Consider the following 14400-nt stretch of genomic DNA (forward strand, 5'->3'; position numbering starts at 1 on the left):
ATACACACTACCAAATGTAAAATAGATAGCTAGTGGGAAGCAGCTGCATAGCACAGGGAGATCAGCTTGGTGCTTTGTGTCTGTCCACCTAGAGGGGTGGGGTAGGGAGGGTGGGAGGGAGGCTCAAGAGGGAGGAGATATGGGGATATATGTATACATATAGCTGATTCACTTTGTTATACAGCAGAAACTAACACAACATTGTAGAGCAATTATACTCCAATAAAGATGTAAAAAAAAAATTTAATTCTTCAAGCTAACAAATGGGTTCTAGCTCTAACTATACAACTAACATGTTTATATTCTTGGACAAATAATGTATTTTTTCCAATGTCTTGGTTTCCTCATCTGATATATGAGGGAGTTGGACTTAAGTTCTTTTCTACTATAAGACTCTGGTACAGAAAAATAATACCTCTATTCTAGAAAGTGCAAGAGGTGTCAGAGAAAAAGGAAATTTTGGAGATGGTATTAATAGTAAAATTTATCTAAGTAATTTCTTACATTGATAAAAGGAAGCAAGTCCTAAAGATGCTAAGTATTTAATTTTTAATAGATCACAAGTTCAATTTGTGCCCAAATTTCTAAGATCCACATAAATGCTATATCCATAGTTTGATGATATATATAATGTGAGCTTACACTTCTTATACGCCAAATACCTTTCTAAATATGGAGCAGAAGTAGGCAGGTCTGATGCCAGTGAAAGGAGAGAAGAGGGAAGGAATGATTGGGTAGGAAGAGCTTCAGACCCTGGTATTAGTCTTCCAGGGCTGCCATAACAAAATGTCACAGACTGGGGATTTAAATAACAGAAATTAATTTTATCATAGTTCTGGAGGTCGGAAGTCCAAGATCAACGTTTTGGCAGGTTTGGTTTTTCCTGAAGCCTTGCTTCTTGGCCACCTTCTCACTGCATCCTCATCAGACCTTTCCTCTGTGTGTACTCATCCTTGCTGTCTCTTCTTCTTATACAGACACTGGTCATATTGGATTAGGGCTTTACACTTATGACCTCACTTTTAAGGTCATAAGTCATTACCCCCTTAAAGGCTCTCTCGCTCTGAATATAGTCATATTGGAGGTTTGGCCTTCAACATAAATTTGAGAGGGTACACTATTGTATCCATAACAAACCCTAGTGCAGTCATGAGAAAGTATCAGCCAGGCTGACATGGAGCCCCTCAGCAAAACTGCGGGTTACAGGAGCCCCATGTTAGACAGCATTGGCCTGGATCTAATTCCCCTGCAGAGCTCACCCACTAACCGACATTAGCCTGGAGCAAGTGTGGCTTCAATGGACCCAAACTGTGGTAGATTGAAGCTTGCAGTCAACTCTGCTATCCTGTTGCAGGTTCTCGGTGGTTCTGCCTCATCAGGTCATGGTCTTCCTCTGAGAAAAGTGGACACTATCACCATTATAAGCCACAGGGACAGAGTGATAATGAATGTTGAGATTCACAGGAATCTGTGCAAGTAGCTAATTGATTGTGGTATCCCTATTCAGGGCTTTCTACAGCTATATAGGCAGGAAAAGAGTGAAGGTAAATCTAATTCAAGACACCATAGAGGGTATTCACAATCTCTTACCCAGTTCCTAGACCTAAGTCAGTTTTCAAACCTATATCCCCTTGATTGAGAACAACTTCCTCTGAGAAATGACCCTGCAATGTGACGTTGTAATCTTGGAGAAAGATTTTGAGTATACACTGTAAGGAAGACTCTATAGCCATTTTCTAGGTACTATGTGCTGAAGAAGGAAATATACACAAACCTTCCGAGAGTTTTTGAATACTCGGTCTAAATTTCTGCTAACCTGTGGAAATCCAACAGAATGAGATGAAAACCCAAGCCCTTTCTATATATCAATATATACAGATCTTCCTCAATTTATGATGGGATTATGTTCCAATAAACCCATCATAAGTTGAAAATATCACAAGTCGAAGACATTTAATACACCTAACCTACCAAATATCACAGCTAAGCCTAGCCTACTTAAACATGCTCAGAACACTTCCATTAGCCCATGGTTGGACGAATTTATCTAACACAAAGCCTGTTTTATAATAGTGTTGAATATCTCATGTACTTTATTGAATATTGTACTGAAAGTGAAAAATTGAATGGTTCTATGGGTACAGAATGGTTGAAAGTGTATTGGTTGTCTACCCCCATGATTCTGAGACTGACTGGGAGCTTTGGCTCACTGCCGCTGCCCAGTATCACCCGAGAGTATTGTACTGCATATCCCTAGCCTGAGAAAATTTGAAAATTCAAAATTTGAAGTATGGTTTCTACAGAATTCGTACCACTTTTGCACCGTCAAAAAGTAAAAAAATATTGTAAGGCCAAAAAATCTTAAGTTGAACCATCCTAAGTCAGTACCTGGTACCAGAATGTATAGAAAGAATTGACTCACCATTCTAGCACTTGCCTCCAATTGTTCATCCCCACATATTTTCCTAACTAGGACACTAAACACTATTACAGTGGAAAAAGGCAAGAGGAAGCTGGTGGAAATACTCAACAACTCACTCACTGGACAGAACCAAATAAAAGACAATAACATATCCTGGGGGAATTATGGGGACAAATATTACCATCAGTGTCTTGAAGTTGTGATTATAATCATTTGAGTTGTGATTATAACACAGTCCCTTTACTCACATGTTTGACTGATGCAGAAAGAAGCCAGATTTATACTGGAGAAACTAGATTGATGCCACTAGAGAATACTGATGCCAATGGCAGCTATGTGGTCTGTATGTGGTATCCTACTTGAAATCAAGCCAGTTCCTATCGCATGGTAGGCAGCAATTAATCTAGGACTTTTTTCTAGCCTAATGAGTAAAGATAGCCAGGAACAGGGAGAGCAGTGCAGATTTGCTCTCTGGTACACAATAGTCCAGAAAGACTTGATTGTCTTGGTTTCACATAGAATAACACCCAGCCCATCACATTAATGAAATTATGCCAACTGTATCTGAAATACAGAAAACAGCAAAAACCGCAGATGCGTTAGTCAAATGCATGCAGGTCCAAGGGTGGGAGTTAAACTCCAAAAATGTTGAGAGGCCTGCCAATTCTTTCTTGGGATCCTTTGGTATGATGTGTGTTGACCTCCCTCCTCTAAGTTGAGAAACAGTTTGCTGCTCCTTGCACAATGCTTGTGGGAAACCTGATTTTCGAAGCAACACATGTCACATCGGAGTGTGCTGCTCAATCCATTAGTGAATAACTCAAAATACTGCCAGTTTTGAATGGTGTCCAGATATAAGAAGGATTTTTAGTAGCACAAGGCTGACACTCACGCTTCTCTGTCATTTGAACCTTTATGACTCACGAGATCCCATTATTTTTGAGGTATTTTTGTCTGATAGGTATGCTGCAAGGAGCCTCTGGTAAGAGGAACAGGAGAATTCTGATGATTATTCTCTACCTTAAAGGCAGTCTGGGTCCTGTTAGAGACTAAATATCTGATCTTGGGACACCAAGTGTCCACGCAATCCTTTTGTTTGTTAACAAACTTCCTTTTGTTAAGTTGGTGTTGTCTGATCCATTAAATCATAAATTTCTACATAAAATAGCATACTCTTCTTAACTGGAATTGGTATGTATTAGTTCTGGCCCAAGCACATATTATTTGCCTTAAAGTTGTCTCAGATTCCCATGGTATATATTTTTCCTGCCTCACCAATTCTCTCTCGACTCACAACTTTCATATAATGGAGAGTAAAATATCACCAAATTAAAGAAGAAGAAAAAGTACAGATCTAGTTTACAGATGATTATGACATGCTGGCCATAGCTGGTAATAGTAATCATTGCGCTAAAGCCTCCCTTGGAGACATCCCAAAAGACAATGGTGAAAAAAAACATCTTTCCAACTGGAATAACTTTGGCAACACGCATAATTTTCCATTTTGTGTAAATACTGAAATACCCTGAGTTATAAATTAATTCATAGGCAGTAGCTAATGCATTGGTCAAATGGTCAGAAACTTAGAAAGGATGAAACTGGAAGACTGATGACAAGGAAGCCTGATGGAGAGGTGTATCGATGAGTCTATCAGAAAGGGTACAGAATGTGAAGATTTCTGCATCATACATTAATGCCCTACATGGGACATTCATAGCAAAGAATGATAGAAGACAATGTATAAGAAGATATGTCTCCTGCATGTCAACTTCTATTCCTAGTCAACTTGATATTTACTCAGTGGGTCTATGTACAAAATTTCTGTGACGGAGCCTACGAATAGTTTTAATGTAGTGAACTTTCCTTCACCAAAGCAGATCTAGCTACTAAATCTTCTGATTGTCCATTCTGCCAACAGCAAAGCCCAAAGCTAGACCCCAGATTGGACACCATGTTCTGGGTTACCAGTCAGCTTCTTGGTGAAGCTGGATCCCTGCCATCATGAAGAGGGCAACCATGAGTTTTATGAGGAAGTGATTGGCAGAAGCCAGCTATACAAACCAATATATGTGAGACCACTAAGAGATGGATCCTGTGGGAGTCAAAATTTGTGTAATCTTCCAACCTAGCTGATAACAGTGGATAAGGGAACTCTGAAGGTTAGTGGAAGAAGGAAAGGTGTGAATATCAGCTCAGATATCATTATCAGATACAGAAGTAAGATCTGAAGTACCTATATTTTATAGTGATTGTTTCTTTACTTGCTGTTTATATGATAAGTAATGGTGGATGCTAATATTTACTTACAGGTTCCAGGTTTGTAGGATTGAATCTATATGACCTGCGGCAATATGACAGTGAAACTTTAAGTTTCTCATGCACTAGGGGTATGTTCCTGCTTACATCTCCTGCATCTTCTCCATAGTACTTTGTGACTATATCCCTTAAAGTATCCTAGATAAACTTGTTCAGGTATCTTACTTGCCCTGTTAAAGTGTACATTATTAATAGCAGAGGTTTTCCTACTCTAATTGTTTTCATCTGCAACACTCATAGGTGTTTTGAACATAGTAAATGCTCAACAAATATTAATTGCATTGAAATATTATAGATGACGATATTGCAGATAAATATTTGCTCATGGAAAAATTCTGGCTCAAGGGGGAAAGTTATCTTTTCTGAAAAGTGGTACTATATTCTTAAAATTTTTAAATTAATTTCTATCACTTAAAAAATGTCTGATCATATGTTTAGCATTTGATAGCATTTCGCAGTGTCCTAATATCTTTATAAAGGTGATAAAATGAATTAAAATATAAATCTCATTGCATGTATACAAGGTACATGTATCAAGTCTGTTTCACCTTCAATAAAGTTTTCAGTTTTGGTTACCTCGTCTCTAGATAAACCTAACAGAAATACAAAAAGCTCAGTGAAGGACAATGAAAAGGACTGTAATCATGAGTGATACTACAGGAGGGGACTCCAAATGAAGGGGATATTAAGAAGAGTAGGCTGAATTGCTCTGAGAAGGCAAAATGGAAAAGGTGATAAAATAGAAGGATATTAAGTGAAGAATAGAATAAAATAGATACACAGAAATTCTTCTCTTTTACCCTTCCTTACAATTCAAGGACAGTGGAGAAAACCCAAGTGCCTAAAAGATGAACATAAAGGTCTTCTTCCTTGTAAATAATTGTCAAGAAATAGTTTCAATGTTTCTGTCTGCTCCATACCTAATTGGGAAAATAAATGAACATCTCTATGCCTCCATTTTCCAATATTTGTATGACAGAATGTTAGATAATAAAAGGACTAAAGAAATCCTAAGTTAGACTAGACTAAAGGAAATTGAGGCCCAGACAGTTTGTTACTCATATGCATCCACAAACCTACTTAGCTGGGGAGCTGTTTCCTGGGTTCTTATATCAGGGGTCTTCAAGCACTCCATGGTTACCTCCAGAGTAGTCACTGTGTACCCTGTAGACATCTCACAGCTCATTTACTTGTATACATCAATACACAAAAATACACTACGTGCACTGTGCATTGTATATACAGTGTACATTGTATATCTGATGCACCAGAAATTGATTTTAACGCTTTTTACTATTTATCTCTTTATTTCAAGGTACTTAAGTGAATGTACTATCCAGTTGTCATCAATCCACATGCAAAAATGATTTATATCAATTCACATATGAATTGATAAGTATCCTGAATATTTATAATGTAGAGTATTGGTAGAAAATACGTTAATATCACAAAACCAAATTTTTTTTTCTGGAATGAGTTGAACAATTAATTGACGCCATGTAGAACTTAAAATTTTTCATATCTGTTATTTTTGACATTTTCCCTCATATTCTTAGTCCAATATTAAATTTAAATTGTTGCCATCATTAAGCATACATCAGCATCTTGATTTTCCTAAGTCAGTGGTTGGCATAAAAAAATTTCTATTATTTTGAAATAACAAAGGAGGAACATATTTACAGTAAAATCCAAATTGAAGAAATTAAAAACTGGCCTAAATTCAAATATTATACACAGTCGGTCTCAGAGACAATATTAAGATTCAGTGCCAAAGCTCCTGTCAACGGATCCTCCAAAATGCTTCTTATAGTTTTTTTGCCTTTCAGACTTATCTACTCCCAGTCTACTCTAGGTACATGTCATGACTCCCTCAAGTGCAGATCAAGTTTTTGCTACATATGTGGGTCTAGGCACTTTCCACATGCTTCTAGAATAGCATATACTTAGCCCTTCATAGCAGTTATAACACTGTATCAAAACTTCTTGTTACCTACTTCCTGTATACCCACTATGTGAAATTACACTATTTCAGTGATATCTATTTAAGTCTGTGTAACTAAAACCAAATGAAATGGCTTACACTAAGTAATTGTCCAATAAACATTTACTACAAACTAGAAAGTTGAGAAATGAATGATGAATTACTGCTGCTTTTCAAAACTATTCTATTATAGTACTTTCAGGCCAACTGAAACTTGGGTTATGCCTCCATATCTTAAAGTCTGTATAGACTATACAGTAGGGTGGATTGTCTTACTGACTTCCACTATCCCTTTCTCCTTTATAGAAGAGCATTACACATTCCTGCTCATTGCCTTACAGTGCCTCATGTAAGGCATGCGCTTCTCCACCCACTGATGTTGGGCTTGATCATATGACTTATTTTGGCCAGTAGAATGTTAGCAGAAGTGACACTGTGCCAGTTCAATGTAGAAGCCATTAAGAGACATCACCTACTGCTACTATCTGTCCTGTTCTTTTCCCTCTACAATGGAAATAAATAACTCTTATAAATAAAAGAGTTGCTCCTTTCAAATAGATTATAAAATGAAGATGATAAAGCAGAGCTGAATCCCACTCCTGGGCATATACCTGGAGAAAACCATAATTCAAAAAGGTACATGCACCCCAATGTTCATTGCAGCACTATTTACAATAGCCAAGACATGGAAGCAACCTAAATGTCCATCAACAGAGGAATGGATAAAGAAGATGTGGTACATATACACCATGGAATATTACTCAGCCATAAAAAAGAACAAAATAATGCCATTTACAGCAACATGGATGGACCTAGAGATTGTCGTACTGAGTGAAGTAAGTCAGACACAGAAAGACAAATATCATATAATATCACTTATGTGTGGAATCTAAAAAAAATGGGTACAAATGAACTTATTTACAAAACAAGTAGAAGTAGAGTCACGGATATAGAAAACAAACTTATGGTTACCAGGAGATAAGGGGGAGAGGGATAAATTGAGAGATTGGGACTGACACATACACGCTAATATATATAAAATAGTTAACTAATAAGAATATGCTGTATAGCACTGGGAACTCTACTCAATACTCTGTAATGGCCTATATGGGAAAAGAATCTTAAAAAAAAAAAAAAGAGTGGCTATATGTATATGTATAACTGATTCACTTTGCTGTACACCTGAAACTAACACAACATTGTAAATCAACTACACCCCAATAAAAATTTAAAAAAATTAAAAAAAAAAAAAAAAGCAGAGCTGAGCAAAGCTTCAGCAGCTAAAGCCAATAGCTGACAAGATATATTAAAATTAACAGACAAATTACAATCTACAGATAAGTAAATGTCTATTATTTTAAGTCACTGATTTTTCATTATTACTTCAAATCTAACTTAAACACAGATTTTGGTGCCTAGACATTTGGGTGCTACTGCAACAAAACTGCCAAAAGATCAACCAATTATATTAAAAAACAAGCCTAAGATTATTACTTTTTCAGTCATTTTTAAAAGTATCTAGATAGAATCAGACTGAGAAAACTGGTCAGATATCAAGGAAGATACATTCTCAGATTATTCTTCAAGTGGGTCCAAGGAGGAATTTGGAAAAAAAGACCTCCAAAGACTCAAAGAAAAATTCAGGGAGATCAGTGCGCTGGAAAGCAATACAAGAGAGGAGTTGAACTAGGACCCTACTCTCAGGATGAAAAGTGCCTGTTATGTTTGCACAGTAGGATTTCAGAATTGCTATAGGCCAGTGACTGATGTGTACTTCCATTTTTCCCATTTCCAAGTCAGGGGGTTTACTGAGGTTTATTGTCTCTGTTCCATCATTATATGTTCTTTGTGGCTATGTGTCCTCTATGGCCATGATGGATACTCACTGTTTTAGCTCATAAGTCTCTGAGTCAAGAGATACTAAATACAGTAGAATATATCATGAAATTCTGGTATTGAGTCGATGCTATAGTGGATGAAAATGTTGAGAGCTCCTTGGAGAGAATGGCAGTCTATTTTGTGTATAAGAAGCAAAGTGAGTATTCGTGACCAAGAGTACAAACTATGTTACTTTACATTATTTTTTTTTTTTTAAAGATTTATTGATTGATTGATTGATTGATTGACTGCTATGTTGGGTCTTCGTTTCTGTGCTAGGGCCTTCTCCAGTTGCGGCAAGTGAGGGCCACTCCTCTTCACGGTGCGTGGGCCTCTCACTATCGTGGCCTCTCTTGTTGCGGAGCACAGGCTCCAGACGTGCAGGCTCAGTAGTTGTGGTTCACAGGCCCAGTTGCTCCGTGGCACGTGGGATCTTCCCAGACCAGGGCTCGAACCCGTGTCCCCTGCATTTGCAGGCAGATTCTCAACCACTGCGCTACCAGAGAAGCCCCACTTTACATTATTATTTCTCATTATTTACTCTCGCTTCCTTAATATTAGATAGCATGTGTGTATATATGTTTATAAATATATATGTGTGTGTGTGTGTGTGTATATATATATGTATCCCTATCTATTGTCCTGTTACTTACTGCTCCTCCTGTGGGAGGAGTTACATCCTCAACTCATTACTCATTGGTCAAGTCATTTAAGGTAACAGAATGTGGGCCAAAGTGACCATATGCCACATACGAACTGAAACTTTAAAATGCATGTTTTTCTACCAGTAATCTTGCTCTGCCACAAGAGAAGCATGTTTCAAGTAGAAACTGCCCTTTAACCTAGGTTCTAGAATGGGAAAATGGGAAAACATGTGAAGTAGAGTGGTCACAGGCTGACAGAGCTCAGTGGAGCTACAGCAGCCAAAGCTGACTGATAGCCACCCAAACACTACGTGAATGAAAAATAAATTCTGCTGTTGTAAGCTATTAATAAGATTTGTGTGCTCTATTGTTCTTGCAGCAAAATTAACTGATACGCAAGACAATCAAATTCTTGGTTCAAATGATATGCTATCCTCCGTGAACTCAAAGAATATTTACTTAGTAGCCCCAGTGTTGTAAGCACAAGTATAACTTTGTGGATATAAAGATATTTTTAAGATATTCTTTTGTATTGCTCATAGTAAAATGAATATTGCTGTAGTAGAGAAACATTTACAACAGAATGTGCTAAATGCTATAATTATATTCTGGTTTACATTTGTGTGGAGTCAGAAGATCACTTAAATTCACCTGAGACAGAAATACAGAATCTGGGGAAGGATGTGCAGAGCAAGTAGTAACTAACTGAATCTTGAAAGTAATCAAGGGTTCGCTGAAAGGATAAATTGAGGAAATATATTACAGACATAAGGAAACATAAGAATGAGGAGAAAAAGAGATATATACGGTGTTTGTAAATCTGTCATAGAAGCCTGGGTTGTTGGTAGGTACTGTACCAAAAAGTCAGTCAGTGCCAAATTAAAATAGACCTTTCTCATTGCACTAATGAGCTTGTGATTCACCTAGTAGAATGAATGATAGCAGGATGAAAAATGGCTTAGAGATCCAGGGAGAAAGAGAAAAGCAGATTGTAAAAGTGCATGCAAGAAACTGAACTAAGACACTGTCATGGGCAATTAGAGAGAGAAGTTTCCCGTTTGCTTTGGAGGAAAAAGACCAGCAGGAATTTAGTTTCACTCTGATGCCCACAGGTTAGAGTTAGCCAAAGAGCAAAGCTGACACTGATGTCGTTGCATCCACCCTGTGAGGATAACCGGAGGCACAGCCTACTTCTCTTGCTCATGCTAAGACACAGAATTTAGAAATCTGCACAGCTGAGCCAAGGTCAAGGTTCAGGAAAAAGAGTAACACTGCAGCCTCTCTTAGTCACATTGTGCCTAAGGGTAACACTGCCCCTCTGTCTACATCCTGTGATCAGGATAAAGAGGAAGTGGCAGATAACTGTCAGGGACCAGGGTGGGTAGAAGGAGGTTAGGAGAAAAAGAACGTTTCTTACTCTGGATATTGACATCATTTTTATTTTTACATTATTTTATTCACATATCCAGTGACTTTTCTTCATAATCTTTTAAGTCTCCAAGGTTCATTCTAAACTTGTTTGACCCCAACAGACAAGTGAGGAAGATTCATTATGTCTTGTTTTGGAAGTATGGAATTAGCCAGAAGGCTTGTGCAATCTCAATCATAAGGAAATAAAACACTGTATCTTAAGTTCTTTGTAAACAAGTTTGAGGAAAGGAGATACGACATCTGTAAGAACTGGGGGTAAATATTCTGCCAAAAGTTGTAGTGGTGGGGTGGAAAGTTTATCACATAAGGAGATAGCTTTAAGCTCTTTTTAGCAGACAGACATATTCAAAAGTAATGTGTATGTGTGTATATGTATATATCTTTTTTATTTTCTATTTCACAGAAAAGTCAAAAGGAAGATAGCATCATGAAACTGTAACAGTCAGAGAACAGTGAAGTAACTGTGTCATCTCAAGAAGAACTCAGAGCAACATTAAAACAGTCTAGAAGACTTTCTGAGAACAGAAATTCTGTGAGGTCAGCCTTTAAAATGTAACAAGATTTTCCCAGACACTAGGGCTGCTTACAAGAAGCAGCACAAGGGCACGTCCTCATTTCTTTTTTCTGCCACCATCACGAAGGAAATCTGTTACTGCCATTAATGATAAATACGGATCTGTTGACAGATCCACCTTTTTTTTTCAGTCTAACATTTATTTATTTACCTTTTTTTGCAACTATAAATTACAATCACTAGTATACCTGTAATTCTTTATAGTGTGTTCAACTAAAGAATAAGCAAACACAACATAGGTCAGTGGATCTGTACACATATCCATGTTTATAATAATGGTAGTAATAACAATACTTACAATGTTAAATTTTTCACAGTAGGACTTTTAGTATTGCTTCAACTTTCAAGTAAAAATAAAAAAAATAAATATCACATTCTTGGTTTCCAAAGGACAAATTAATCCTTGTTTCTGTCTGTGGAAATGAAGGAATTCTTTAACTTTTCTAACACTCAGTTCTTTACAGTGACTGGAAACAGAACTTAGAGAGAAGGACTTAAAATCAGGAAGACAGAAGAGATAGAAGAGGGAAGACTTGAGAATTCTCCAAGCATAAGGTTATCTTAGGAGGAAAACCAACAAAAGAATTAGAACATAATAAAAAGAGCCAAGGAAGTAAGCAAAGCTCTGATGAAGAGACATCTAATTCCCTTTGTGAGAAGGAGGTCTGAGCTCCCCAAAGAGAGTAGTGATAAAGACAGGAGCAGATCGATAAAAGATTTGAGAACTGGGGAATGGCTAGCACTTTGATTTGGGGGATGATTTTAACTCAGAAAGTTTGTGAGATAAATGCAGTATTATCTGCATAAAGCATAGTGTGTGGAAGAAAACAGAGCCCTGTAACAAAGACTGGTATTGAAAACCTGAAAATTTCTGAGGATAAAACTGCTGGATGTTCATAGATGATCACCAGAACCTCAGAATAAGAACCAAAGGAAGTATTTAATTTGCACACATTTTATAGAGGAGCAGGGGGTAAACTCTGCATAGCTGACCCAGGTTTGCCTGTATAAACAGAACGTGGAATTCTTAAAAATCAGATTTCATTTTTAGAAATCAAATGAGATTAGGGAAATGACAGAAAATGGATGGAAGGATCTGATAAAAAGATAAACAAGTCTGTTGTAACTAGTTTTCTTTTTTCGAGTACGTGCCTCATTTTCTGCTTCACATCCAGGGCTCTATGATAGTGAATACTTTCTGAACTGAATCCTTTTTTCGGTTTTGTCTGTCAATTACTTTCTATAGCAGTTACATGTTCTCTTAGCTTCCACAGTAATATTTACGATTCATGTGTCTGGAGGTTAAGGAAGCAAGTGCTGGTCTGCATGCCATAAATTAATGCTGTCTGTATAAAATTCATTACTCTGATTTCACATACTGGAAAGGAATAATAATAATAATAATAAAAAATTTGCTGTCATTGTCTGTGTCCTTCGCCGGCTGAGGTTGACGTGTAACAGCAGGTGCTTTAGAAAGAAATGCTGTTGGCACTTGTAAAGGCTGGCCAGCCACAGCTCCCTCCCTTTTGCTTAAGGAAACAACATTGTTTCCTTTGATGTTGGACTGTCAGGAGGGATTTTTGCAGAATAGCTCAGACAAACAAAGTGGCACGACATGAAAACGATTTCAGAACCAGGAGTGACTACAGAATGTGAGAACATCACTGGTCAACGATCACATGAGAAGGGTCTTTTTAATGATCTGTCCTTAAGTAAACTTGCTAATCATAAAAACGTCTGCCTTTGGTCAGTTCCACTTGTTAGAGATATGACTGGATATATTTAAACAGCCGCAAAGCTCTGCATATGTGTAAATCAAAGCACGTCTCTGGACATTACATTGAAATATCCAGGATTAAGTGCAGGGTTTTGTTTAACCAGATGGTCTTTTAAAAATGTTACTGTCATTTACAAAGCCATTTCCAGAACATATAGTCATAACTGACATTTCTTTAGGTCCTTATGGATTTCAAAGTGCTTTTACTCAAGTTATTTTATTTGATCCTCAAACAGGCATAAGGAACAATATCACAATTCCAGTGTTCCCTAGGAACAAAGTGAGGCTGAAAGAGGCTGAGTTCTGCCCAAAGTCATATATTCAGTAAGGAGCAGCCCTGTCACAAGAATCCTGATCTCAGCCCAGCCCTAAGACAGTTTCCTATACTTCAATATGTTATGTCCAAGTGTTTTGAGATATATTTCCAAGAGAATCTACGATTATTTGTAGGGGGTGGGGAGAGAAGCTGATATCTGTTGCATCAACAGAAATACCTGTGTCTGCATCCATCCTTACCTCGTTCTTTATGTCTCAGAAGATCTTAAAGCAGCTGCATTCACTCACCATTTCATCCCTAGAACACGGAGAAATCTCCTGTACCCAGAAGTTGAACAAGCAGACTTCCGGTTTCCAGTTCTGCACATAAGAAGCTTGCATGTCACCACTCCGTCCTAACAAGTGAAAAGCTGAACAGACTGAAAAATCAACAACTCTTCTTGGATACTAAAAGAGGGGCAGACACAGAACAAACTGCTGCCCCCAAGACTAGAGAGGCCAACAGGCAAATGCAGGAAGTCATGGATGGCTTCCTTGAGGAGAGATGCCTGAGCAGATGCCACGGGTGGAAGCCAGGGCAGGAGTAGGAAAACCTGACCTGTAACTGAGGAAGTGCTGGAGGCACTGGATGCGCAAGTCTGAGAGTTCAAAGCTTCAAGGAGACTCAGTCATAGGGGCGCCCAAAACACTGTGAGATGTACCTCCAGGAGCTCGGCCAGGTTCCCAGTGTACATATCTGAGAAAAATTCCCTCATGGTTTCTAACAGGGGAAGGGTAAAGAAAACATTGTAAAATAAGTCAGAGTGCTATGTTCTTCTTAACAAGGCTGGCTTCAGGGGAAACTAACCTAACCTGCCTAACCTAACTAACCTAACAAAGCCTAACCTGCTGGGGAGTTATCTGAGCCTAACCGACCTGGGGAGGGGAAACACCCAACTCCAGCCCATTCTAGCTATCCTATTCCAACTAAGGGGGGAGAAAAAACTGGGAAACACTTGTGAAGTTCACAGTCCAGAGGCATATGATTACTAAAAGACTGAATTAATCATTGGCTGTATAGAAGGCTTCACCTCCCCAGAAACCTCACCATCAGATTACTAA

Source organism: Eubalaena glacialis, chromosome 4, assembly GCF_028564815.1.
Source record: "Eubalaena glacialis isolate mEubGla1 chromosome 4, mEubGla1.1.hap2.+ XY, whole genome shotgun sequence".
In the NCBI taxonomy this organism is placed as follows: Eukaryota; Metazoa; Chordata; class Mammalia; order Artiodactyla; family Balaenidae; genus Eubalaena; species Eubalaena glacialis.